Source organism: Myotis brandtii, unplaced genomic scaffold (assembly GCF_000412655.1).
Source record: "Myotis brandtii unplaced genomic scaffold, ASM41265v1 scaffold466, whole genome shotgun sequence".
Classification (NCBI taxonomy): Eukaryota; Metazoa; Chordata; class Mammalia; order Chiroptera; family Vespertilionidae; genus Myotis; species Myotis brandtii.
This window is the reverse complement of record NW_005367809.1, coordinates 3126553-3150060: the sequence shown is the minus strand read 5'-3', so window position 1 is coordinate 3150060 and position 23508 is coordinate 3126553. Positions and strand designations below refer to the sequence as shown.

Here is a 23508-nt window from a genome sequence, read left to right as displayed (position 1 = left end):
CCCCAGGACATACAAGTCCTTTGTGATGTAACACCCCTCTACCCCCAGCTCCCTCCTGGTTGGGCAGGCCACCGGCTGGTCCCCTTCTCCATCTTGTCTCTTTTCAGAATTCTCTTCAGAACCGTGGCCCCCTTTCACAGTCCACCTCCAGCGATGTCCCTCTCCATGTTTCCTGCCCCTCCTCCCTCCTCCCCAGCTCTCTGCTGGAAGGTAAGACGTGCTCTTTGGTCCTCTGTCTGCATCAGCACCGAGCTCGGCACAGTGTCGCTGCTCCATAGGGCTCCTCGGATCAAATGGAATGGTGTTTATCAGCTTTCCCTGGGAATCAAGATTTCCATCTGGGTTCAATATACTGCTCACGAAAGTGCAGCCAGGCGTGGGAGAAGAGCATTTAATAAAATCTATTTCCAACGGGAAGAAGCTCTCAGTAAGGCAGCCCGGTCTCCAATCGGGGACAGTTGGGGAGAGAATGTGCTCGTGTGGATTTATGTGGGAAGCTGGCTGAGGCTGGGCCGTGTGGAAATGAATCGCCTTAAACTGTTTTCTGCACAAATGAGCCTCCTTTTGGAAATGTCCGTCGTCCTAGGTTAGTGCTAATTGTCCCACAGCTCCCGGGGCTCATCAAGGTGATCACTGAGTCCAGGGACCTGGACATAAACCTGCTGGAAACAGCTCACCCTTCGCTTGTTGTCTGGGAGACCCAGGTGACTAAGGACGGGACATTGTTCTAAGAACCACGATGCACAGCGGTGGGTGCACAGACGCGCCCTGACCCACGTGTGCCCTGACCTGGGGCGGCTGCTCCTTGGGGAAGAGTCTGGGGCGGGAGAGGTGCTGCCACACCCCGTGTCCCCGGCATTGGGGTGCACGGCAGCCTCCCTGATGGCCGCAGGCATTTACGGGCCTTTCCCCCTCGTTTGGTTCCGGGTTTTTCTGCTGAAATGTCCACCAGAACCACCTGAATCAGTAGCTCCTTGCGCGATGCTCGCCTTGTTCCCTTTAGTCTGGATCGAGGGTTCTTCTCCCGTGGCAGCCAGTGCCTGCCTGTGCCAGAGCTTCACGCACGGCATCAGAACCGTCCTCAGGGGATGTGGGATTCGGGAGACGTCCAGCGTCCTGAGTTCTCTTCACTTGGCGTCTCCAAGACATTTGACAATTTTGACGGAAGCCCTAGCCAAACAGTAAAGGGTATTTCGATAGGTACCAGCTTTGAAAAAATCGTGTGGATGGGTCACCCAAGGCCCAGAGGATAGCTCCTGAGAGGGCTCTCAGCAGTCTGCGCAGAGAGCAGCCGCCCGGGGGGGGGTGTCCCTGCTGGGGTCAGGCCCCGGGGGGAGGTGGTGTGGGTGCTGGGGCTGGGAGCGCCCGGGGAATATTACCCAGTGTTCTTCCTCCAAAGTGCTGAGTTTCGAGAAGGGAACTTTGAGGAGGAGACTCGCTCACCCTTATCCCAGACTCAAAGGCTCTGGAGAAATTCATCATAATTAAATCCTTGTCATGTTATTAAATAGGCCAACTTTAAGAAGTTAATGGGAATTTTTTGACCCATGATCTTGTTACATTATACTGTGACTCAAGTGCTAACTAGAGAAGGACATGTTTTCCACTGAGATTCACAGCTCTTGGCTTCTAGAACTTTCCTCTTGATTCTAAATATCTAAATTTATCATTTCTGACACCACCGTTTTTTAACTCCCATGTGTATTTACACCGAAATCAAGATGAATAAAAATAATGATTTTGAGATCATGGTTTATCTACTGATTTATTAACTTAGCCTGGCTTGTTTTTATTAAACTGATACCCAGGGGAAACCAGGTAGGTTTTCTATATTGCCATGTTTTTAAAAAAATATAATTTACATTCCTGTAATTTGTAATACCTGTTTCAATTGCATAGTCCTTTAGGAAGACAATGCCCTCTTATATTTTACATAGAATTCTGATACATGTTTTAAAGTAATGCAATCTACTATGATTGAAATGTCTTCGGAAATACACTTACAAGGTATGGAGACTATTGTTATGCAAAGACCCTTACAGAGACCATCACAAGGCCTTAGAGGTGCTACCGCCACATATCAAGTCGTCTTTGCTTCTGCAGTCAACACAGTCTGTTTAGGTCAAGTCCAGAAGCGCCCCACCCTACAGGATCCTCTATTCTGTAGGGAGCTGTCCAGGGGGCCAGCGGAGCTCCGTGTCCATATTGTCAAGTGCAGATTACAGTTTAGGTAACAAATGATGTTTCCTCAAGTATCTGATAGTGACCATAAAGGTCAGCATTGGGAAGTGGACTTTTAACATCCACTCTTCTCCGTAAAGACAGAACTCTAAGGAGACTCCTGTCACCGAGTCATGCCGTGGAAGGCACACAAACACGAGTGAGCGAGACGGACGGGCTGAGATCCACTGAAGGGCCTCCTGCTGGTCCAGGGACATGGTTTACATTGTACCTCTGACCTTCCTGTTTTCAGTCAGTTCACCCCCTTCCTTCTCAAGCGTGTATACTTCTTTGTGATCAGCCCACATTCGAGGGACGATGTTCACTGATTTTGAATTTATATCTGCTTCAGGCAAACTTGGGGTAGAAGGAAGCAGACAGGAACAAGCCTTAGTTATCACTCTTTTATTGATGTTCCAGGGATTTCCTCATTGGCCTTCATGCAAAGTTGTGGGTTTAGCAACCATACATCACTGTGCTAGGCAAACATGGCTCGTTTAATTATTGAATCGAATGTTCTTTGGAAAAGAGGTGTTTTAAAGATGCAGAGGCCGTACATTTTGCTCCAGCGTGATCATTCACTGTGTTGTTTAAGCAAATAAGCTGGTTTAAATAAGCCCATAATGAGTTTTTAATTTATAGAGAAATGAGTCAGCAGGGCAGGGAGAAGGTGCAAAGTCTGAAAAGAATTCGCCTCATGCACTAATTGAAGAATCACTCGAGTAGAGTCCCCACTGAACTAGCTTTTGTTGGGCGAAAGAATGCAATTATATGAAAAATTAATGCTTCACTGTAATATAAAACCAACGCCGCCCGAGTCCTTATGGGCCAAATTAGGTTGCTGTAAACACTCACAAACTGGGTGGCTGCGAACGGAGGCGCTGGCTTATTTCAACTCGCAGCGCTGGTTAATGAGATGCAGTGGAAGCGGAAAAACGTTTAATTTAGTAACGGGCGACCTGGATCAGTCTGTCCTACAGAGCGACAGGCTTCGGATTAATTTCCAGTTGAAACAAAGTCACTGAAGAACCACCCGGGGGTAGAGAAGCTGCACTGTTTCATATTATTCTTCTGCAGCAGGAGAAAGGCAGCTTCCAGTGGGGTTAGGAGCTCCCGCCAAACAGCGTCAACCAGATGAAGTCTTAGTGCCTTTTTCCTGTAGAGAAGCTGAGGACGCGTTGTGTTGCTTTCTGGGTGGGTTGTTCGAAGACCCTCATCGAATAAACACCTCAAAGGAAAAGCGTGTCTTGGTATTTGTCTGGAGTATAAGTTTGTAAGTCTGGTCTCCACTGTAAGTGATGGGCCATTTGAGATGATGACGTAAAAACGATGGGCTCATCTCATGTTTAGAAAGCTCTCTGGTGTCGCTTTACCCAGATATTTCTTAGTGAAGCACCTCAAGTGCTGCTGGCGCTGTTTCCTGTCTTGGAGACAGTTCAGGTGTTGGGGACACTTCTTTCTCGGGAGGCGTGGCTTCACAGTGATGACACATTGTGGCCATTCAGGGCCGAGCGTGAGCGATGCCAGAGCCAACACACATCCCTTTGGGGCCTGGAGTTCACGCTTCTCCTGCGATGTGGAGACGCACTCCACTCAATTGAAGGAACACATGCGCTCCCGGCAGCGGGTCTCTGGGAGCCGGACACGCAGAGAGCGTCTTTGCTGGGAAGGAGGCGCAGTGTCTTCTGAAGGAGGCCGCCTCTCTGCCGATGTGGAGACGCACTCCACTCAATTGAAGGAACACACGCGCTCTCGGCAGCGGGTCTCTGGGAGCCACAGACATGCAGACAGCGTCTTTGGTGGGAAGGAGGCGCAGTGTCTTCTGAAGGAGGCCACCTCTCTGCCAGGTGGATGGAGCAGTTTACCACCTGCCTCCGCCTTCCGAGGGGCGTGAACTTGATGTACGGGATCCATTCGGAGTTGGTCTCCAAAGGGAGTGAGAAGAGAATGTCCATCCTCCCATGCGGTGAAGCCAGGTGCGTCCGAGGGCCGCCCTCGCAGCCTGGAGCCTTGGGAGGGACCCTGCCTTCCTTTCTCACGTCTCAATGCTGCGGTTACGAAAGTGGTGATTTTGGGAAATACCGAAGAGTAGATTCAGACCTTCTTTTTCCAATTTATAAAGTGGATTGTGGTTCGCACGCGCCTCAGTGTCAGATGTGGTATCTTAAATCTGTTTGGTTTAAAGGGAAAACAAAGTTTGATATTCCGCCTGCGACTCCGTAACTTTGGTAAATGCACGTTTTCAGGTTCAAGAAGCTTCTCCTGGTACTTTAATAGAAGGAAAAAGAGCAGGAGATTTGCTCTGAGAGCTTCCTAGGATATTTTCTAAATCAAGCAACTAAATCTTTTGTTTCAAATGAAAACAATTCTTTTCCAGAGAAAGAACATGCTGCGTATTGTATACATTTCAATGCTTTCGTTTCATTTTGCCTGGTTTATTGTTTTAAATGACAAGAACGTTACAGCTATTGAAGATCTGAAAACCAGAAGGAAATCGAAAGCATTCATTTCTAGAAACAGTCCTTGGTCACCGCAGCTCTGAATGATAGAAAACAGTTACAGCGCGCGTGTGGGAGTGGTTTTCTGGTCGGAAGCAGCATATAGATAGAGAATATTTTCCCCCCAAATGTTAGTGTTTCGTCCAAGTGTGGGGAATACTGACTAGAGGACAGTGCCTGTGCTCGGGGTGTCCTCTGACTTTGGATAAAGCTGTTAGCAGCAGGCTTGGGGCGCCCTCACGCACGTCGGCGCATACTTTGGATTCTTTGGTGACAAACGTGGACCCAGTTAACTTTAGGATTTCTCTGAAACACGGGCTTTGGACACGGCTGATGAAAGCTCTGCCGGGATCCCCTCCAGCCGCTGGCGCTGTGCTTCATGGCCTTGGCCTTGCCTGTCTCCCAAGGGCTTGCATTTCCGCCGTCCCCTCGGCCAGTGAGATCCCAGGGGGCTTCCTCACCGCCGAGCCTGCACATTCCGTGCCTGGAGTGCTCTGGCCCTTGTGCATCTGGCTCACACGCGGTCCCCCCCTCCCGGCAGCCCTCCCTCCCTCACACCCACTCTCCTGGGACCTGCCCACCCCCCTGGCCATGGCTCCCTGAGCCTGGCAGGCCCCCTCCTTCCTGTGCCCTGCACCGGCTCTCTCCACCTGGGAGTTCCAGTGAGCAGCTGCTGGTTTTCTTGGAGTCATGATTCTCTCATGGCATGGAGCCTTGGATGGCCTACATTTTGGGAAATGTTTGAATGTAGTTGAGCGGTAGCAGGCTTCTCCCCTCAACACACTCATAAATGCTCTAGGTGAGATCTTTATCACCTGAAACTTGATTGGATTACAACGAATCTTTTGTCTTACATGCCCTCTTTCTTACCGTATTTTCTCCTTATGATGAAATCGGAAACATTTGTAGGATTTACGAGCAGCCTAGGCGCTATTAGGGAATCTGTGAAAGTTTTGTAGCTTTCATCATATCACTTTGCCTTTTAAAGAAAGCATTTTATATAGACACAAGCGAGGTCTTTGTTCTTTTAAATAATGTCATTGTCAATCTTGGAAACTAGCAACTTTTTAAATGTAGCTTCCGGCAAGACTTTAAGGTTTTAGAATAATGCTCAATAGGGAACTCCATTTTCTGATGTTCAAGACTTGAAACAAAAAGTCCGCGCATCTGAAACAATATCAAACGATGTCTCTGAATCATTGTCTGCATGTTATGCCGGAGTTACTCATCTTAAATAGACTCTGCATGCGCTCTCAACAATAGAATTTTAATCCAAACGCTCAAAAAGCCCAGTGAGTGTTGGCTTCCAAGGCAATGCAACATGCGAGCCACGTGTTTATCATTCACCAGAGGCTGGTCTCTCGTTCCTCTCATGCCTTCCGCCCCAAATCATCCCACCGCTCCCCCCTTTCCCTGAGGCAATGCCCACTAACCCTTATCTCCTCCAATCACGTGACCACCATTTCCGCCATCTTCTGGCAATACTTAGGGTGCCTGTTCACCTGTCCTACTACCTGTGTGTCGGGAATCTGCTTGCAGGGCTGAGATTATACTGCCCAGTAGAGAAGTGCGTTCCATCGACATGTTGCTCATGTAGCCCCGCACACAAGCATTGATGAGCATTCACGTGTGTGCACTTGCACACATGTGCACATACACATTTTGATGTGACTTCTTTTGTTAGTTGACCTGCCTACCGTTCTTATATGCACCACCAGGGGACTAAACCTTTGTTTCCTTTGAATCCCTTCCCAGTGGAAGGCGTGTGCATGTGGGTTCAGAACAGAGAGGAATGTTCCTGTCCGTGCTCTTGAATGACTGGCTTTTAGAAGTGATGGTTGGTTCCGTGTACATTTGTGGCGTGTTTGCTCTAGATCTGTGACATGTGCTATTGGTATTTTAATGGGGGTCGCATGGAATCTATTGATTGCGTTGGGTGGTATGGACATTTCCATTGTTAATCCTTCCCATCCATGAACCCGGTGTATTCTCCCGCTCCTGTGTATCTTCCTCTCTCTCTTTCGTCAGCGCCCTGTAGTTTTCTGAGCGGCCTGTTACCTCCCTAAGTTTATTACAAGGTACCTTTTTTTTTGTTTTGGTGGTTGCAATGGCAAATGGGATTGTGTTTTTAGATTCTCTTTCTGAGAGTTCATTATTGGTGTACAAAAATGCCCTCGATTTCTGACTGTTAAATTTGTAGCCCGCTACTTCGCCGAATGCATTTATTAAACCTAGCGGCACTTTCAGCAATAAAGATAAGATTTTTAAAAAGTGAGGATTGGTTAGATTCTGAGAAATGCGTCTTCTCTCCAGTTAGAGCAGATTCTGTTTTGTCCTTTCCGTTCATGTCCCAGTTTTCACGGATGCGAGAATGTTCTGTGAGGAGAGAGTGTCCCCCAAATGGCTAGTTTCTCGGAGGCAGATGGTAAAGATTTAGTATAAGGAAGCGGGCTGTCTGGAACGGAGGCTTCTGCTTCTCTAAACTTGGAAACGGGACTCTCCTGGAGCAGAGAACTCCCCTGTCATCCAGGACGGCAGCGATGCCCGGAGGACTCTCAGCTCCATCGCCGCGGAAATGGCTCATTCATGAAGGAACGGCCACTTGGAGCATGTGGGGTGCACGCTGTGCGTTCCTGACCCCGTGCTTCCGTGTCGTCTCAGCTCTTAATTCTATTAGAGGTTTAGGTGCAGGATTACCAGTGGTACGAACACTTTAAGCAGCATACATATTTCACAGTTCAACACGGTAGTAAAGATTCCGTATTCGGAATAACAGATACTCCAGGAACAGCCGAATGACTGGTGAACAAGGCGACATCAAGCCTCGATCTAAAAATCACTATTGTTTCTTCAGAAGACAACCTCTCTTTTCTTGGGGTAAAGGAACAGTCTTTTCCACCTTTGGACATATAAGTCCCCAGAAAAGTGCACAAAAAGAAATTTGTTAAATGATGGAAAAGGGTCTCCTTTTTCTCTCCCAATGAAATACAGCGTAGTGAATGCAACAAAGAAATAGTTATAAGAGGCCAGATAGTAGTTGTGAAATAACTGAGTCCTTAGAATAGTCCAAACTTAATTCGTTGAGGGATGTTTATAGATTGATCTCTCTCTCTTTTGGGCGCATTTTAACTCCTTCCTGCCCTCAGCCTCTCAGTCCGCCCTCTGGAATCAGCGGAGGCGATGGAGCGCCCAGGCCTCCTGGGGTTGAGTTGGGAGGGAGCGTGCCTGGGCTGGGCAGTGCACACCGCCTGCAGGAGGAAGGTGGGGGGCAGGGGGGAGAGCCCCAGCAGGCTCCTTTGGGCGAGAGGAATGGCGCACAGGTGCAGTGCAGCAGGGCGCACCTGCACGGGGCTCCGGTTCAGGAGGCCGCTCTGTACCTGGGGACCTCCCGGCGCCCTGCCTGCTCTCCCGGTGCCCTGCCTGCTCTCCCTGTCCCTGGCGCAGCCGGTGGTGAAGGATGGACGGCAGCCAGGGCTGGCCCTTGGCTCTCTGCTCCACTCATTCCTGGTGCAATTGAACCAGAATGACTGCGGTTCCCCAGACAAATTGGGCTCCGGGTGGCAGCGCTGGCATACATCACCCTGGAGGCGTCTGGCTCTCTCCTGGCGGCACCCTCGGCTGTGAGCCACGCAGCCTCCCCGAGAGAGCGATGCACTGCACACCTGCGGGGTCACCTGGCCTCGCCTGCTCGCCTGTCTCCTTAAAGTGGACGCAGCAAGGTTTAGGGGCAAGGAAACCCAGGTGCTGACGTCCAAATGATCCTTTTCATGTCGGCCCCCGTGTCAGGAGGTGGCTCTGTGAGGCCCAGCGCTCGGTGAATAATTCCTCAGCATCTGGAAAGAAAACCTATTTCGTGGTTCGGTTCAGGGCATTGTGCACGGTCGGGCCACAGCTAACTCACATTTTTCACATATAATGTTAGGATGTGTTAACATTTAACATGCTTGTGCCGGAGGCTTTGAGTCCCTCAGCAGTACCTGCGGGTGCCTCCTTTCATTGCTTTTACAGTGTTGTTTGTCCCCATTAAAATGTGTTTATTTTGTTTCAGGTTATTTGGTTGCATAAATCATTTGGAGGCAGAAACTCTGGCGTTTTCCTCCTGGTGGAAAATACACACAGGACGTGTTACTCTATGCTTATATTTAAAGACACACAGGAAGCGTTACTCTGTGCTCCAATTTAAAGATGAAAGTTCAGGCACGGCACACGCCTGGCTGGGCCCTGCGCACTTAATGGCCAATGCCATCACAAGTAGCTCTTCGCCCCTTTGATTCATAAATGCACTGTATCAGCAAGTCCTTTCACACATGTAGGCTAGGCTGGTGTGTATTTTTAAAATATAAATATAAATACAGTGGGGCCTTGACTTACGAGTTTAATTCTTTCCGAGACCGAGCTTGTTAAGGAGCTCGTTAAGGAGCTAGTTAACTCAAATTACTCTTATCAACTCAATGCAAAAAATCGGTCGAGAGACAGCTGGTATCTCAAAAAACTCGTTAGTCGGGACAATCGTAAGTCAAGGCCCCACTGTATTTTTCTAGACACTTTACCCATGGTATTTCACTGGAGGTAAATATGATGTCCATTTCCCACATTAGAAACTGTAAATGACTTACCTCAAGTCACACGGCTGGTGGGTCGTAGAGCCAGAATTTGCATCGGTCTCTCTGGTGTTTCATCCTGCCGACTCTTCACTGTCTTGTGTAGGAGTAATGTTAATACAGAGCAAATCAGATTTTCAATTTGATACGTGATAGGAAACAGCAGTGAATGTGTTTTTAAAGTGACTACTTTCCTTTGTAAAGATCTGTTTGTAACTTAGATTTCCTGTTTATTTTCTTCCAATGAGGTACACCCATAGTGACTTGGCTTGTATTAACAGATGTCTGATATAGATATGCTCTTTAAAAAAATCCTATATAATAAAAGGCTAATATGCAAATTGTCCCCTTGACCAGGAGTTTGACCCACTGGGAGTTTGACAGTTTGATCAGGGGGAGGGGCCAACCAGCCAACTGCCTGCGGCGGTAATATGCAAATTGTCCCCTCGACTGGGAGTTTGACCAGGGGCGGGGCTGGCCCGCCAACCGCCCGCGGTCCCTCCCCCCAGCTGGCCCACCCCGATTGGTCCCGATCGGGGTGGGCCAGCCGGACCCCACCAGTGCACAAATTCGTGCACCGGGCCTCTAGTGTGTGAGTGTGTGTGTGTGTGTGTGGTATATATATACACACACATTCATTTATATATTTATTGATCTTTTTTGATAGGGAGAAGGGGAGAGAGAGCAACATCGATTGGCTGTCTCCTGCACACCCCCACCCGTTACTGAGCTGGAGCCCACAACCTGGATAGGTGCCCTAACTGGGAATCGAACTGGCAACTTTTTGGTACACGGGATGATACCCAACCAACTGAGCCACAGTGGCCAGGGCTGGTTAGATATGCTCTTGTTGGTAGTATTTAACACGTTAAGCGCCCAGCCTGTTTTGTCTTCCGGACGGAAAGTATAGTGTCAGTCACCAGTGACTGACTGGTTGCTTAACGTGTTAATATTCAAAGTTTTTAGGAAGTATGATGCAAACGTAAATTAAACATTTGCATAGTTCAGGCATAAAAACATAAGATACTGTTGCCTTGAGGTGTTTCAAGGAAGACAGCGCTCCTAGCACCACAGTGTTTGTAGCACCCACTCAGCCTGAGACGTGTGGTCCGAGTAGGTCTGGTCTCTAACACAACGCTGATAAGCAGTTCCTGTGGCAGAGACGGAGTGGCGTTGATGAGGATGGCAGTGATCCATTTTTCCGACGTCAATCATGCTGCAGAGAGAAATTAGCAAAGGTAATTGGACTGACTACCCATGTACATTAGGGTCGTAGCCCGGACCCATGAGCACTAGCCTTTCTCACAGGCTGGACAGCAAGACACATCTGTTCCAAGAATACAGACTGTCCCTGACATGACATAATGGGACTGTCACAGATACAACACACAGTGCAGCTTTTCCTTTTAATCACAGTCTGAGAAAAAAGTCTTTTCTCGCAGCTGGTCCTCCTCCTCGTCCATTTGCCTTGACTAGACCTCGCGCCCAGGGGTTGGAGGCGTGGAGACAACAGGTGTGGTCTGTCCCTCACCGCGACTGTGGTTCCCCCATTTAACAATCGCTGTGCCGTGAACATGCGTCACACCAACAGGGACGCCGTCCCCCTCGTGTGCGGGAGCCTTCCAAGCCGGCTAGGCCCTAGGTCTGAATGAAGTCGCCCGCTTAAACAAGTCAGGTTATGGAATTACTCTCGCTGGAAGAATAGATTCTAAAGCCGTGATGAGTTTCAGGCGGCTTAAGTGTGGCTGGCAGGCAGCCATCCATCACGGCCGGCGCGACATTGATTTCTGACTCAGAGCAACGGAACAGCGCCGGGACTGGGTGTCCTTAAGGAAACATTCTATAGCATCGACGTCCTTTGTTTTTTAAAGAGCCGCTGCCAAAACTCTGTTCGAATTGAATTTTGATTGTGCTAATGAGGAAATCTATTCACCGTCAGAGTCAAAACATTCATTATTGTGAATTACTTGAGCAACTATTTTTGCCGCTTGTTCTTAAAGACACGAGTTGTTTTTTATTCTAGACGAGACCTCTTTTTCTTTTAAGCAAAAAATTACAAAATTCCACTTAATTACATTTAGTGGGAGCACTCAAGCTTCCTCATTGTGCGGGTTAAATGGACCATTGAAACAAAATCAGTTGATTTGGCTCTCTCTCTCTCTTTTTTTTTTTTGTCCTACATTTTCTCTAGTGATTACGGCTCTCAGCGACTTGCCAAATTGATGGGACTTGGCAGGAGAAAAATAAGCAGTTGAAAATTCGGGAGATGAAGTTTTCTGGGTTTCATAGCATCACTGCGCTAAACTGCTGACGCGGAGCGAGACACGCTCACCTGTGGCCTTGCTGTGTGCGCACGCGGGTGGTTTTGGGGGGCCGTGGAGCAGTGGGATCCTTGCACTAAGCGAGCTGCTGGACGCAGCAGATTTTTCACTCGTGACTTGTGTGATTCCCTTGGCATTTCCTTGTCTAAAACCATATCCCACTTCACCATCATATTTATTATTATTACAGCAGATCCAGGTGCACGCGCTGTCAGACTCACTCCTCCTCGACGCTGCCTGGTGGGCCCAGGTGTGGCTGTTACAATGCTTCTGTCCCTCAAGGCGACTCAAAATCCTTCAGTGCTTCGTTACTTTATTCTTTTCACTGGTGTCCACTCTCTGCGTAAGGAGGGCTGACTGTAATGAAAAAAGCCAGATCTGATGGACAGCGTCAATGATCAGTTGTCCGACCCCCTGGCCTACGCTAGCTCTGGCCACAGAGCAGTACTGCCCGGGAAATTGGGGTCAGGCAGACCCATGTGTCCCCCACAGTGCGGTCCCCTGTCTTCCTACCATGCCAGCTGCAGGGGCCTGAGGGTCGCTTCACGCTGGTCCCCAGCCGGCTGGGGTTCTTCATCATCTCACACACTCGGGCTCTCCATGCCTGGTGTTAAGATCCACTTTCTTCCCTTCCTGACACAGAATTTAAACATACTCTTTTCTGTCACTTCCACAATGTCAATATATGACTAGCTGACTAATCCGATGAATTGGTTAAAGAGGATGTGTTCACTGATTAAAGGTAATAACTTGCATCTGAATTAATTCTTTCATTGTTTTAAACCCAATAAACGAAGAATCCAAAAGAATATTATTGTGAGTTGAACTTAAGGGGACTAAACTATATAAATATTTCCTAACTCTTTCTTAATTTGCCTTTCTTAAGGACTGTGTTAGGCTAGGCTAGATATATTATCTTTAAAAAGTGGTGTTGTGACCATTCTGTCCTGCCATGCTGTCTGATTGGTATGCCAGATTCTCATTTGAATTCCACATTTGTTTTCTTTTAAGATGAAAAATGAAGTGTAATTATAAAAAGTGTCTTTGAAATTATAAACACTTTATGAATATATTCCCTCTATCATCAAAACTATCATAAAAGGAAGAGTAAAATTAGTTTGTCATCTTGTTGATCTTCCTAACTTTGTAAGGAATAAGTTTACAGTGGTTGCTTTAATAATACAAGCGATTGCCCAGCCAGCATGGCTCAGTGGTTGAGAGTTGACCTATGAACCAGGAGGTCATGGTTCGATTCCTGTTCAGGGCACATGCCTGGGTTGCAGGCTCGATCCCCAGTGTGGGGCATGCAGGAGGCAGCCGATCAGTGATTCTCATCATGGATGTTTCTATCTCTCTCTCCCTTTCCCTTCTCTGAAATCAATAAAATATTTTAAAAAATAATAATGATACAAGCGACCTACGCACCATGGAGCCGCAGAGTGGAACAGGTCACCAATCCCTCAGGCTCGGAAAGTCTAACCATCCCTGTCCACACTCAGAGGAGATACATCTCACATTACAGTTGTCATCTCTCACCTCTCACAGGATCTGCATGTTGAAATATTATGGTAAAATAATATCATTTCTCTAGTGGGTGAGGAATTATTGTGCCCTGGCCAGGAATTTTTTCGGGGACTGAGACAAATCCTGCTGTGAGCAGTTTTGAAAATGCTTTACAGGCCCACGTGCTCACTGGTGCACATGCCCCCAGAGCGGTGCCTGCCTTTCCCATGCAGTTCACAACCCCCTTCTGTTCCAGTACATTCCAATACCAACGCTCCGCATGCCGCAGAAATCCGAGTCTAGTCCCCAGTAAACCCCAGAGCATGCAGTCCCCTTTGCATTGCAGCACAGGTAAGATAAAAATCTCTGACTAAACTATAATATTCTGTGCAATTTTCCATGCGTACTAAGTATTCAATCATGCCGTTGATGTGTGTTATGTATATTAGCACATAAACAAAGCCGCTGTATCTGATAATATTACAGGATCTATAAGCTCTCTCTTCCCATGAAAATTATGATACTGTATTTTTCTATTCAGATTACAAATAACAAATCACATGCGCGCGCGCACACACACACACACACACACACACACACACACACCCCTTCTTCACCACCACCTATACGCAGGGATCATGTAGAATACTTCCACATAATAACCCATTCAGTCTTCATAACAGCTGTGAGGCATGGCTTCCAGTCCCCATTTGAAAGATGCAGAAATGGGCTCAGAGAAGTTAACCGACCTACCCAAGGTCACAGAGCAAGAGCCTAGGGCTCAGACCCCAGCCTTTCAGAGCCAACTGCTAGATGCCCTCTGAGAAAAGAGAAAGACAAAGAAGCATTAGATCAGAACTGATATAAACAGGTGCTATTTCCTCATAGAAATAAAATTACAATATGAGATGATAATCCTTATCACAGGGCTGAAGCTAAAGGAATCTGGAAAAATAGTAGCGTGCTTAATTCACTGTTTTATAGACTAGAACTCATATAGTCCTGGGACATCTAAAAAACTGACCTAACATAATCATCTCTATGTTACATATTTTACCACAATAAAAATTTTAATTTAAAAAATATGAAAAAAAGGACAAAAAACAGTCATCTGGATTCAGTTCTATGTAGGTTCCCATTCCGAGGTCCTCCCCAGCTACCACAGCCTTCTAACAGGGCCCCTGCCTTATTTCCATGGAAACACAAAGGGGCAGGGTAAACAGGCAGAGGGACACTAAACGCGAGGACACAGAGTTCAGCAGGTATTTGCAGGGAGACGGGGTCAGGTATCCTCTACCCAGGAAGTCTTCTGAGCAGCGCTCTGTCCCGGGCACAGCGCAAGGCAGGAGAAGCCCAAAAGATGAAGCCAGGCCCTCCTCTTTGAAGAGGTTCCATCTGACAGAAAAAAGGCCATAAAAAGCAGCAATCACCAGATCAAATATGAAGTGCTCTCAGTGTGAGTCTGAAGGGCAGAAGGCCTTAGAGGCGATGCTGGGTGAAATAGACAACAGCCTGAATTTCCCCGGAGGGACACGCCAGAGCTGCACCAAGGAACCCACCCTGAACAGCACCCAATGCTCCTTGCTTTGATCTCTCATTTAGGATTCCTGCACAATGTCCAAAAAAAATCAAACAATTTTAAAGCTTTGACTCGAATAACAGCAAATATCAAAGGTCCAAATGGACACAATCAAGGCTTTCTGTCCCAGCTATAAAAATCCATCGATTGCTGTAGCCATGATTGCGGGAAGGGCTGCTTGCCTTTTCATCTGGGGGGTGGACTGGGATGTATCACCGAGACTGAATCCTCTCCCACAAACACATCACATACGGTACATACATATCATACATCAAGGCCTCGCACATCACGTGAGAGCCGCCCTTCAAAGTATGTGTACTGGACAGGCTGCCTCTGTTTCAAGGGCACGGTCACTGCCACTCTTAGAATCCTCTGGGGGTGACTGTCGCCCCCCCAGCTCCCCAGCTCCTCGGAGAAGCAGCCCCGCTGAATGTCACCGGACACTGACGGTCAAAGGGGTCTCTTCTGCCAGCCAGACACATGTCCCTCCCTCCTCCCACCTCTGCCTCTCTGCTTTGATTCCTTCAGCCTTTTGGTTTGTTCTCAAAACTAGTTTTTTATTCTCTGGTATTCCAAGGGGGACCGCTAGTTAAACCACCCTTACTCATAGCGCGTGGGCACGGCACCCAACACCCACCACCCACCACGCTGCCTTCCTCCTCATGCTCCAGCCCAAGGACCCCCCGCCACGCAAACTATGACTGGCCCCCAAAACTCAGTACTTGCTCTTTTGTCTTCTTCAGTCAGGAACAATGGTCCCACACAGAGTCCAGGCAGCGCCTTTATGTATCGCTTGTACCACTCAGCTTTGGTTTTAAAGTCTCACAGCAAGGCATTCATTAGACCCTATCCAACGTGTCAATATGTCATCAGAATTCCTTCAGGTGATTAATCACTCACGAAAAGTACAATTTTCATCGATGTGGTTTTTTTAAAAAAATATTTTTTAATAGTCCAAGTAATGAGAATAGTGAAGGCAAGAAAGATTTCTCCCTATTACATAGCTCATTATTGACCGGAATTCCAAAACCACAGTAAGTGTGTAATTAATAACCCCTTTACATTATTTTATTTTGTGACTGAACTACCACAATGATATTTAATTATGCCCCAACCCAGAGCACGACATTGCTACTGGCAGGTTATGAGATGTTCCTTAGAGCTAAGAAGTCTAATTACAAAGGCCTTCTCCCAGGGGCTCACAGAGTGTGGAGAGGAGGGAAAAAAGGATCTTTCTGGTGTCAGAAGAGGGGCTTTAAAACAAAGCACGTAGCACAAAGTCAGATGGGTGGGGCACAGTGTAGGTGGATCAGGTGGATGAACACAGTGTAGGCGGATCAGGTGGATGGGCACAGTGTAGGAGGATCAGGTGGATGGGCACAGTGTAGGCAGATCAGGTGCAGGAAACAGTGTAGGCAGATCAGGTACAGGAAACAGTGTAGGCGGATCAGGTACAGGAAACAGTGTAGGTGGACCAGGTGGATGGAACAGTTTAGGTGATTTGGGGTAAGCAGGTGTGGGAGGCGGGGCCTGGAGTAAGAGGAGGAAATGGGAAGGTTGGTCTGGTGCCACACTTGGGGCCTTGATATGAAATATTAACATAGTTACCTTTTCTCCCCCCCAGTGTGGTTGGCTGCAACTGAAGTTTCATGGTTGCTAATATGTTGCTAATATGTTAGCATTAATCTATAATAATAAAAGTGTAATATGCAAATCGACCGAACAACTGAACAGCAGAACTATTGGTTCTGCTATTGGTTGGCCATCGCCCCAGGATCACAGGGGAAGGGGACCCGCGATTGATCACCCGAAAAAGAAAGGCCCAGGCCACCGGCGGCGGGGCGATTGATGGGGAGCTCCACCATCACCCCACAGAGGGAGGCCCAGGCCATTGGCCAGCGATGCTGTGGTGGGTGTGCAGGGCTGGCAAGCAATCGCCCCGTAGAGGGAGGCGACTGGTGGCGGGGGAAAGGGGGGCAGCGTTGCACAGATGGCAAGCAGTGGCAGCGGAGGGAGCGGGCCAGCTGCCGGCAGCTGGGGGGAGGAAAGCCCTGATAGGCCCTGATCGCCGGCCAGACCTAGGGACCCTGCCTGAGGGGTCCCGGATTGCGAGAGGGCGCAGGCCAGGCTGAGGGACATCCCCTCCCCTCCTGTGCAAGAATTTCATGCACCGGGCCTCTAATATGTAATAATTAGATGTGGGAGCAGTAGATTTTTAAAAATTAGCTATCTCAAACCAAGTACCAGTATAATCATCTAATTATCCTTTGAAGAATTTACACAGAAATGCTTTAAACAATCACTACTTTACTGCCATGGGGGGTGGCTCCCAATTTGTAGTTTAGAACTAATAGCACTTATGGAAATAGAGCAAGGAGAACCTTAAAAAGCACAATTTATTTATTTCTTCAGAAATTCTAGAGTAATTTTCAGAAAGTAAGCAATCACTAATTACATTTAAATTCAAAATTAATATGTAGTTTCAGTTAATAAAAGTGGTAAAAATAATATTCATTTCCAATTTATTCATATACCAATGGAGCCTAGAGGTATTTCTTAGCGTCAATGCCAAACATTTAGCTACCTTCAATCAGAAAGATTGCTTAGCTAGGGAAGTAGTTATCACCTTTATCAGGATATGATGCCCTCCTATAAGAATACGAGGCCTCGTCCCATCAGCCTGGAAGAGCACATCAATTTTTAGAGGACATCAGCTATATATATAAAAGCCTAAGCAACCGGTCAACCAGCGGGCTGGTAGCTATGACATGCAATGACCACCAGGGGTCCGACGCTCAACACAGGAGCTACCAACCGACAGCAACTTTGCAGAGTGCCCTCTTGCACACTCTGGGACCCCTCGGGGGATGTCGGACTGCCAGTTTTGGCCTGATCCCCGCAGGCCAGGCTGAGGGACCCCACCTGCCGGAGGGACCCCGCTCACTCTGCAGATGCCCTTCGAGCCCCAGCGCCACCCCAGGTGTGGCCAGCCAGGAAGGGACCGCGGGAGGTTGGCTCCAGGTTGTGCTGAGCCCATCTCGCTCAGTCCTGCCCTGCCGGCCACCTTCTAATTAATTACCTTTTAATGTGCACGAATCTGTGCACCAGGCCTCTAGTGATAAATAATGCTTTAGAGGACATCATTGTAGCAAATGAGCCTCTAAAGAGCGTGTCTACCCGATTACTCTAGCAACAACATAGAGCAGTATTTGAACTGCAAAATAGCCATTCTTCATGTAGCTTTATAGTATGCACAGGTGTAACATCAAAAGCCCACTGAGAAGTAGGTGCTACGATGACAGGTGGACCCGAGGGTTGGGTCAGGTGGAGAAAAGCCAGGGGAACTTTGTCTCTAGGCCCCTCACACCAGCCTGGAGGCCCCCATGCTACCTGCCGATGAGCCCTGTTCCACCCTGCGTGTCGTTCAACATTTAATGAGAGTCTAGCCCAGGGGTGGGCAAACTTTTTGACTCGAGGGCCACAATGGGTTCTTAAACTGGACCGGAGGGCCAGAACAAAAGCATGGATGGAGTGTTTGTGTGAACTAATATAAATTCAAAGTAAACATCATTACATAAAAGGGTACAGTCTTTTTTTTTTTAAGTTTTATTCATTTCAAACGGGCCGCATTCGGCCCGTGGACCATAGTTTGCCCACGGCTGGTCTAGTACCATGTTAACAGCTAAGAAAAAGAGATCCAAGTTCAAGACATCAACAGTAAAAGAAAGTTAGATACAGAAAGCACGAAACCACTTATAATAATATAAAAAATACATCGTGTGGCCCAGTGGTTGAGCACCCATCCATGAACCAGGGGACACATGCCTGGGTTGTGGGCTCAATCCCCAGTGGGGTGTGTGTGTGCGGGAGGCAGCCAATTAATTGGTGATATTCCCACAGATATTTCTCTCTCATCAATGTTTCTAACTCTCTCTCCTCCCTTCCTCTCTCTCTAAGAATCAATACAAACATGTTCTTGAAAAACATGTCAATCTCAGGGAAGCCTCAGAAGGAAACTTCAACAAAACATTACTTTTCTCCTTCTTTCAGAAACTTCTCTGTTCAAACTCGACTTCCGTTCTTCCTACTACACCCCTGACCTTGGCGCTCACACACGTTGGCCTCACTCTTTATTGCGTCTACATTTTTCATCTGTAAACGTGCTCATCGACTTGTCAACCAGGCTTTCCTCTGAATCTTCCCTCTCAGCTGAAACTTTCTCCCATCCCATAATCATGTCCCATCTTGATGACTGGAATGTCTTTTCTATTGTCCTCTTGAAATTCATCCTCCTTAAAGTCCTCTTCGGTCACCATATGTGGCTAACACCCCCCTCCCTCCCCCGCGACGATCTTTCTTTTTCTCCAATATGTCTATCTTCTCTCTGGGAAAATTCCAATTCACCCCTGAGTCACTCCAGACACCTTTCCATCACTCTGTTCTCTGTCACTAGTCTCCTGGAGTCACACATGACCAGTTTTGCCATCTTATATTCCTTCCGTGAGGTCCGGAGCAGACATTCTCTGAGGTATTCTCATTTTAAGAGAATTGTTTTACAATGTTGAGCAAGCAGGAGAACACAGAAGGATTAATATACTCTATTCTCTTTCTTCCCCGGGAAAAGAGAGCTTCAAAGCATAGCCCACATTTTAGATTTGCTTTGAAATCTAATTTGGGGGCTATCACTTCTCACAAATTAGAATTTGCAACTAAATGGTTTCTTAAGATTCTTTTGGGCAAAAGATGAGAAGTCAAATTCCACCAGATGAGGCACAAGAAAATGCAAATATTAGAAAACTAACGATATCATCAAAAGAACATCCATCGTTTCAGGCACCAAGTCTTTCAAGTTCAGAAGGCTCAGTGTGAGGACTTGTCTCCAGTCCGCCGCAGACGCATTCTGAACTATTTCAGTGCGGAAATCAAGCATCTTGTAGGGCAAGGGAAGAGAAGAAAGGACAATAAGAAGGCTCAGTGTGAGGACTTGTCTCCAGTCCGCCGCAGACCTTTCTGAACTATTTGAGTGCGGAAATCAAGCATCTTATAGGGCAAGGGAAGAGAAGAAAGGACAATTTATCAAAGGCGGGCATGATGTGGTTCCCACAGATATCTGAATCAAAACCCCAAATGGTACATGTTAATGTTCCCTTTGTAAATCTCTTTTAAAAATGCAGAGGTACATGCATATCCAGGACGCCCTGTCTATAGATCCCCCTCCCAAACCCCACACCCCAGCTAAGTTATAATGTTTCTGGTTTCTCTACTCTGAGACCCACAGTGAATCATTATCATATACCAGTATATATGACATGATAGAAGGAAGAGGAAGAGAGAGGGAGAGAGATTGAAACATCAATGATGAGAGAATCATTGATTGGCTGCCTCCTGCACGCCCCTTACTGGAGATCAAGCCCACAACCCTGGCATGTGCCCTGACCAGGAATCAAACCCGGGATCCCTTAGTCTGCAGGCTGACGCTCTATCCACTGAGCTAAACCATCCAGGGCTGAGTTTTCATCTTAAAGCTACTTGTCCTGTTAGGATTGGGATGCAGCCAGCACCCAGCAGCCAGGCCAGAGAGAAAAAGAATCAGCTCTGGAAGCTCTCCAGGCCGAACTATAAAGACCTTTCCAGAAAGGCCCCGAGTGCTAACCCCAGCATCGGGCTCTAAAGGGGTCACTGACTCTTTTCCTAGGACACTCAGGCAAGGAAGCTGGTGTCCCCTGGGACAGATCAAACCCCTCCTGGCACTAGGACGGGACTCAGCTTCTCAGGAGGCACTGCGCCTCCGGGCGGGCAGGTAAGTGCAGGAAGTTGGGGTGCTGTTAGAACAGGAGCCACGGGAGATGGGTACAGAGTAGGCAGCTCCCCAAGTCCACTGATGGGAATGAAAGCTGTAACGGAATCATCCTCCTCCCTTTGGTTTCCAAACCACAAGACCAGCTCTATGGGGATCAGAAGCAAATCCCAGTAATTGTAGGAACCCCTTCACTTCAAATCATGACGCGGAAGAATGATCACTACGAGTGAAATTCTAAAGCCGGAGAATTATTAGAGACGAAATAACTACCAGCCTTCCTTGCATAGCCTAGTAATCATCTCTGTAATATAACATTAAATCCGCACTTCTGGAGTGTTCGGATCTCTACATGCATTGGAGGTTTTCAATAGCTCTCCGGGGGTGGGGCAAGAGGGCTCAGCATGTCAGAGGCAGCAACCTTTTTCGTTTTCTTTCCTTGTTTTTTCAAAAGAATGAGTTACAGAGAATGCAGTTGCCTTTTTATACTTGTGACTTGATGCACATTGAAAGGAAATTAATTAGAAGGTGGCCAGGGGTCGGGAATGGGTGAGACGGGCAGACATGCCCTGGAGCCAACCTCCTGTGGTCCCTCCCCCGCTGGCCGCACCTGGGGCGGTGCCACAGCTCAAAGGGCTGAGCGGGGTCCCTCTAGCAGGTGGGGTCCCTCAGCCTGGCCTGTGGGGATTGGGCCAAAACCAGCTCTCCAACATCCCCTGAGGGGTCCGGAGTGTGAGAGGGCACTCTGCAAAGTTGCTGTCGTACAGGGTGTGGAACGCAAACGCAAGTGTGCAGTAAACCAGATTTGGGGCTGACAGTGCCCCAGCAACAACATAACCCACGGCCGAAGGTTGAATCGTGCGGCCCCGCGAGGAATTGGGTTCCCTCCTCTCTGGTTTTGGGGTGCGTCATCTGAGAACCGCCACTGCCAAGTCACTGCAGCTTGGCAGCTCCTGCGTTGAGGACCTGCCCCCTGGTGGTCAGTGCATGTCATAACAACTGGTGGGATGGTTGGACACTTAGCATATTAGCCTTTTAAAAAAAATATTTTATTGATTTTTTACAGAGAGGAAGGAAGACGGATAGAGAGTTAGAAACATCGATGAGAGAGAAACATCAATCAGCTGCCTCCTGCACACCTCCTACTGGGGATGTGCCCACAACCAAGGTACATGCCCTTGACTGGAATCGAACCTGGGACCCTTCAGTCCGCAGGCCGATGCGCTATCCACTGAGCCAAACCGGTTAGGGCGCATATTAGCCTTTTATATATATAGATAAGCAATACAATTCAAAAGACACTATGGTGGGCAGAAAACCTGAATCATAAACACAATAACAAGAATTCACCTCTTCATGCTTTGGCTACAGGAAACGGTCTTAGCCTAGCATGTATGGGCTGCTAACGGAATCCCAAAATATGAGCAAAGTTTCCAAACTGGGGCCCAAGTCTCTCTCCTGCTCTGAAGTGACCTGGCACGGGCGAGGACCAGGGCTGGCACCCCTGTGCACACCCTTTTAAGCTCCTCAGTCCTCATAGATGTCACATTTCTCATAAGAAATGTCCTCCTCCCGAAAGATCTGTAAGTCAAGGATGCGCGCACTCATGCTTTTGTATGTTCTGTTTGCTGCGTTGAATAAAACAAAGGGGTCAACTTTCAGCCTGTTTTCAGAAGTTGCATCAGTTGTTTCCATGACAAAGTTAAAGAGAACTGCACCCATAAATCCCAGGCAGCATGCATACAACGTTCCCCCACACAGTCTTGAAAGAAACTGCAGAAATGTCCGAGGCTCGGATGTTCAGCGAGACCTAAAAAATGCTCACGAGCCCAACAGGACTTGAGAAAGTGTCTACTGTTGGAACAGAACCAACTGACCTCATTTAAAAGCTGCAAGGTTTGCATTCAATCAGCCATTAAAGCTTGTTTCTGATTCATTATTTCAGGCTGGCCAGTCGTCGGCCAGAGCGATGTGTGTCAGAGGCACTCAGCAATGTCCCTGGTGGCAGAAATGACCTTCCCATGAGCAGTTCTGAAATCTGGGCCCCTGGCTAAAGCCAGTTATTGCAGAAGAGCAATGAATCCTGGACATCAGTGGCCTGTCTCCCCTCAGGCAAGACCGTGCATATTAAACCAGCCAGCCAGGCCAGGGCGGGCCTTCCAAGTTGAAATTACAAATACACCCACGACCTAGGATGTCTACACAGTTAAAGGGCCATCTGTGCCGAGCCACTGAAATGAACAAAGGGGTCAAGGAAGCGATGGAAATCCTTAAGGAAATGCAGGCCTTAGGCTGGCGTGGGGAAGACCGCACCACCGAGTTACGACATGCACTACTGGTGCGTTTTAATGATCCCGTGTAGAGATGTAGCTGTTCATTCTCCGAAATGATGTTTCCACAGGAATTCCTGTTACTGTGCGTTAATGCCAGACCCCTGAGAGAATTGTAAAAGCCTCTCTGGAAAGCCTGGGACGCTGACCATCTCAGCGAGGTCACGGCTGCTCTGGCTTTCAGGCAGTTTCTGAAAGTGGGAGCCAAGGACCCCTGGCCATGTTCGATGCGTGGATCCCAGGCCGTGCCAGGACCCCACAGGCCAGAACGCGGGGAGTGAGGCCGGGGCCCTACATGTCACAGGAAGTTCTAAGCCATCCTCCACTCGTTGGAGCTGTTGTTCTTCCCACTGCATAATTAAAAGGAAGAAAAAATAGAGCTAGCTCATCGCAAAAATTAGCCCTGGTGATGGTATGAAGTTATTCAAATGAAGTATCTATTCCTGCTTAGATATTTTTACGAAGCCCTCAAGGATGCTGCCTCTTATGAAACAGCGAAACCATCTCATTTAATGCGGCTGCCGTTTGCCTCACTGACAAAGGCACTTTTGGAAAAAAATAATGCGACGTAGGAAGAGTTCTCCTGCCCGACCCGGAGACGATCGCTATGAAAACAGTATGGCGTTGGGGCAGACTGGCCAGTGGACTCCCAGGACAGA

The 23508-nt window shown here is 47.9% G+C and overlaps 1 protein-coding gene and 1 long non-coding RNA gene across 3 annotated transcripts in view; both read left to right on the top strand.

Annotated features, from left to right (window-relative positions):
• IMMP2L (inner mitochondrial membrane peptidase subunit 2) overlaps positions 1-23508 on the top strand; it is a 488390-nt gene that overhangs the window by 155445 nt on the left and 309437 nt on the right. The gene's annotated exons all lie outside the window — the stretch shown is intronic.
• LOC106727694 lies at positions 11837-23287 on the top strand. The gene is made up of 3 exons (XR_001363930.1): positions 11837-12382; positions 13400-13494; positions 22465-23287. It is a non-coding gene; the product is annotated as an uncharacterized LOC106727694 (long non-coding RNA).